Raw genomic sequence first — 5,386 nt, 5'->3', positions numbered from 1 at the left:
GGGATGAAGAGGCTGCACCGTGGGCTTGGAAGCCCAGGGGGTGTCTGTGAGGCTGGGGGAGCTCCTGGGCCCTGCCGCATCATCCACCATTCCATGGCCTCATAGTGACAGGTCACTGAGGGAACACAATGACACCAGTGACACAGGCGAGTCTGTGAGGGACTCTGCATCTCTAGTGAGCGCCAGGCGTGGAGGCAGCAGCTCCTGGCAGCGAGGCAAGGCCAGGCGAGGCGAGGAGTTGCTGCGCAGCATGGCTGCCGTAGAGGAGGAGAAGGCCCCTGAGGCACAGGAGGACGGTGAGAGCAGATGCCCCAGCAGCTCCCTGGAGGTAGAGGGCCCTGAGCACCCCCTGGGGCTGTGCAGAGCCGCTTGGGCTGTGGACACCCGGGGACGCCCTGCCAGGAGCCCCTGACCAGGCCCTTGCGGGCGTCCCTCGGGGACACCTGCCAGGTGCTCAGTGGGGGGATGCTCTCATCCATGGCTGCCGCCCTGCCTCCCCCAGAGTGCGTGCTGTGCCACCGCTCGGACACCAGCTTGGATGGCTGCGGGCTGATGCAGCAGGTGGACGGGGTCTGCGCCCACGTGCACTGCCTGGTGAGCTCCCCGCGGCTGCCCGCGCCTTTCCCCAACCCCTTGACTGGCACCTGGAGCCCACAGGACTGTGTCATCCCCAGCGCGCTGCTCGCTGGCTGTCACCTCCTCCTGCTGCGCTCCCAGCACAGCCTCCCCACCATGGTCCCTATCTCCTTGCCCTGAGCAGCTCTGGGGCTTTTCTGTCTTCCAGTATCCAGCCCAGGGCCTGTACCAGCGAGGCGCTGAAGGGGAAGGAATCTTCGGATTCCTCTCCGCGGATATCAGGCGGGTAGTGAGGCGGGCAGCTCGCAAGGTGAGGGCTTTTTTTGAGCAGATGAGGCTTGTGGCAGCTGAGCCCAAGGCCTGGCAAAGAAATCCTCGAGGCTCTGGACAAGCTCCGGGCAAGTCCCAGTGGCCACGGCCACGTCACTGACGGGGCTGCTGTGCTCTTTGCAGCGCTGCTGCATCTGCCGCAAGAAGGGGGCCACTGTCGCCTGCCGGCAGAAGCGGTGCTCGCGCCGGTTCCACCTGCCCTGCAGCTCCCAGCGGGGCTGCATCTCGCAGTTCTTTGGGGAGTACAGGTACGAGCTGCCCTAGCTTGGGCTGCAGCCCCCTCAGCCTGCGCCCTGCAGGCAGAGTCCCCGGTGTGGCACGAGTGCCCCGGGGCCCAGCACATGTCCCAGCCTCAGCCAGGACATGTGGGGAAATGTTGGATGGGGGGCTCGTTTGGGGAGGAAAGGGCTGACACGGGGGCCTCGTATGCCCCTGGGGAGGTGGTGTCCTCTCCAGGCTCTGGCCAGAGCTGTGCAGGGCCTCCGGCAGTCCCTGACCTCACTCAAATCTTCCGTCCTCACCCAGCTCCTTCTGCTGGGAGCACCGCCCGCAGCAGAGCGTGGAGACGCTGCAGGAGGGGCACACCACGTGCATCATCTGCATGGAGGTGGTGGAGGACAGCCTCTCCTACACCACCATGGTGTGCCCCTCCTGCAAGCACGCCTGGTTCCACCGGGGCTGCATCCAGGTAGGAGGCCCTTCCCTCCCTCTGCCAGCCCGCAGGGACACCATGCGCCCAGAGCGGCGTCCTGCTCACACGGGGAGTTTCTCTTCCACAGGGACAGGCGTTTCGGGCAGGCCTCAGGCACTTTGCGTGCCCCCACTGCCGGGACCGGGAGCGCTTTGTCCCTGAGATGGTGCAGATGGGAATCCGCGTGCCGGACATGTACGTTCCTTCCTTCCTTCCCACCCCACTCAAGGCAGGAGAGGGCACAGCCCCAGTGCTGTGCCAGGCTGGCCCTAATCCCTCCAGGCAGACCGTCCCCAACAAGAGGGGCTGCCTGGGGGACAGGAGGACGCTGGCCTGCTGCCAGGGATGCCCCTGAGCCCTGTCCCAGCATCATCACTGACACTTGCTGAGTGCCCCATGAGCTCGTGACCTTTCTTTCATACTTTCTCTTGAAGAAAGCCGGCTTGGGAGCAGGAGGAGGAGCTGGCACTGCCACAGCTGCATGGCCGCTGCGATGCCAGGCAGTGCCTGTACAGGGGAGGCCGGGAGCAGTGGGAAGAGGAAGGGTGAGCATCCACAGCAGCAGCTCCCCGGCTGCTGGGGGCTGTGAGCCAGATCTCCACCAAGCCGTGCAGTGGCTCTGGGGCTCTGCCCAGGCACCTTCCCCTCTGCTGGGGCGCCACGAGCAATGGTTCTGGAGCCTTGGGGGCCTTTGTGGCGCCACTGCCTGCTGGGGTCTGCGTGGTCACCAGCACAACTTCTTCCCCAGGCCCTGGCAGCTCCTGCTCTGCTCCTCCTGTGCTGCCAGTGGGACCCACCGCCGATGCTCCGGCCTTGGGGACACCACCCAGCAGTGGGAGTGCGCTGGCTGCGCTGGCCCGGGCACTGGTAAGGGGCACGGCGTGCTCAGGCTCGGGGCAGCAGAGCTCTCCGTGCCCTCTCAGGGAAGGACCGCAAAGCTGGGGCCTCTGCAGGCCAGGCAGGGTGGGCAGATCCGCTGACCTTCCTGCCTCCCCTTGCAGCTCCCAACTCCTCACCCTCACCACCGGAGAGGAGAGCCGGCCGTGGCAGGGTGCTGCCCCAGCGCCACAGCCCCTACAGCCGGCCACAGCACTGATCCTGGCCTGGGGACAGAAGATCCATCCTGGTGTCCCGCTGCCAGACAGGGTCAGGCTGTGCACTTGCGGGCGTCCTTCACGGAGAGGACCTCAAAGAGGTGATCAGTGGGGGAACACTCGCACCCAAAGCCAGGCGAGGGGTGGCACTCAGCTCCTGCCGAGATGAGGGGATGGAGCTGAGACAGGGCAAAGGAGCTGGGACTTGCTGAGGAGGAAGGGCGATGGAGCCAGGATAAGAGATGGAGGCGAGACCAAGCCTGGAACTGGATGGGGAAATGGAGCTGGGTCTCCGGGACAGAAATGGGCCTGGGTTATGGAGCCAGGACAGAGATGGAATTGGGATGGAGGGACAGAGTCACACTGGTAGGGAGAGAGCTTCAGCAGGAAACAGTTCTTTGGGGAGTACAGGTACGAGCTGCCCTACGTTGGGCTGCAGCCGCATCTGCCACCGCCCTGCAGGCAGAGTCCCCAGTGTGGCATGAGTGCCCCGGGGCCCAGCAGGGAAGGGCAGAGCCCCAGCCAGGACATGTGGGGAAATTTTAGGTGGGGGGCTCGTTTGGGGAGGAAAGGGCTGACACAGGGGCCTCATATGCCCCTGGGGAGGTGGTGTCCTCTCCAGGCTCTGGCCAGAGCTGTGCAGGGCCTCTGGCAGTCCCTGGCCTCACTCAACTCTTCTGTCCTCACCCAGCTCCTTCTGCTGGGAGCACCGCCCGCAGCAGAGCGTGGAGACGCTGCAGGAGGGGCACACCACGTGCATCATCTGCATGGAGGTGGTGGAGGACAGCCTCTCCTACACCACCATGGTGTGCCCCTCCTGCAAGCACGCCTGGTTCCACCGGGGCTGCATCCAGGTAGGAGGCCCTTCCCTCTGCCAGCCCGCAGGGACACCATGCGCCCAGAGCGGCGTCCTGCTCACACAGGGAGTCTCTCTTTCATAGGGACAGGCACTTCGGGCACTTGCTCTGCTCCTCCTGTGCCGCCAGCGGGACCCACTGCCGATGCTCCGGCCTTGGGGACACCACGCAGCAGTGGGAGTGCGCTGGCTGCACTGGCCCAGGCACTGGTAAGGGGCACGGCGTGCTCAGGCTTGGGGCAGCAGAGCCCTCCGTGCCCTCTGCAGGCCAGGCAGGGTGGGCAGATCCGCTGACCTTCCTGCCTCCCCTTGCAGCTCCCAGCTCCTCACCCTCACCACCGGAGAGGAGAGCCGGCCGTGGCAGGGTGCTGCCCCAGCACCACAGCCCCTACAGCCGGCCACAGCGCTGATCCCGGCCTGGGGACAGATGCTCCATCCTGGTGTCCCGCCACCAGACAGGGTCAGGCTGTGCACTTGCAGACGGCCTTCACGGAGAGGACATCAAGGAGGTGCTCAGTGGGGGAACGCTCACACCCAAAGGCAGGCGAGGAGGGGAGCTCTCAGGGAAGGACTTCCATCTCAGGGAAGGACTGCATCGCTGTGAGCCAGGCAGGGTGTATTACGAAGACTGCCAGCCATGGTGCTTATCCCAGCCCTGGGAGAGGATTTGTTCCCCTGAGAGCTGCAGCCTGCAGACCCTTGAGCTCCGCGTGAATGCCAAGAAGACACCAGATGGCTGCAACCCCACAACTTCACAGGGCCCTGGAGTCTGGAGGGCAGGCCTGGGCCGCATCCTGCCGGGGCCCTCCAGCTCCGCCTGCTCCTGGCCTTGTCCAGGGCAAGCTGGTGGGCCAGCCAGAGCCCCTGGGGAAGAACTGTATCCTGTGAAACACACTTTACATTTTCCTTGAAGCTACGTGGCATAAAATACACCCTCAAAGGCTTTTCCAGACAAGTTGCTTTGCTCATGTTGTGAGAAACAATGACAGAGGAAGGCGGAAAATAAATGGGATGCTAGGTAGACAGGGGGAAGAGACAAAGATGGAATTATTGTTCTGATGTGTTTGCATGGGTAGAGCTGCGTGATTACAAGGGCTCAGTAACGGCACCCTGACTCCACTAGAAACGTGAGGCTTGGAAACGGGTATCCAGCCATTTAAAAAAATAAAAAAAGGTGGTGGTGGTGGGGGGGACTAACTTTTTGGGGAACACAATCTGTTGGTTATAAACCTTCATAAAGTTAAAAGATGAAAAATCTATTTAAATGTTTCACATGGATAACCAAAAACAATATTTAAAGTGATAACAAGCACTGTACTAAAGATTTTGAGAGCCTTTTTCAAGCAAAGCAAGTCAGAAGTTACTACTAGTATTACAGTATTTAAGTGAATACAATTCCTGTGATCTGTATTTCTGGGCACCACAGTACAACAAGGATGTAAAACTGTTGGAGAGTGACCAGAGGGCTACAAAGATGGTGAAGGGACTAGAGGGGAAGACATATGAGGAGTGGCTGAGGGCACTGGGGCTGTTCAGCCTGGAAAAGAGGAGGCTGAGGTGGGACGCTGGGCACTGGGCAGGCCTGAGAAGAACCTTCCAGACTTCAAGATGGCGAAACTCGAAGTCCTGCCCCTGGGGAGGAGCAACCAGAGGCACCATGATATGCTGGGGGCGCCATGTTGGACACAGCTCTGCAGGGAAGGGAATGGGCCAGGGGTGCTCCTCGGAGGTCAGCTGGAGATGAGTTGGGCCAGGAATGTGAAGAAGAAGAAGAAGGAAGGCTTCTGCAGCTACATTGGTCAGAAAAGGAAGATTCAAGGAAGCATTACCCTGTCAGAT

The sequence above is a fragment of the Netta rufina genome, assembly GCF_964035555.1.
Source record: "Netta rufina genome assembly, chromosome: 9".
Taxonomy (NCBI): domain Eukaryota; kingdom Metazoa; phylum Chordata; class Aves; order Anseriformes; family Anatidae; genus Netta; species Netta rufina.
The sequence above is the reverse complement of the archived record's forward strand: the minus strand, read 5'-3'. Positions refer to the sequence as shown.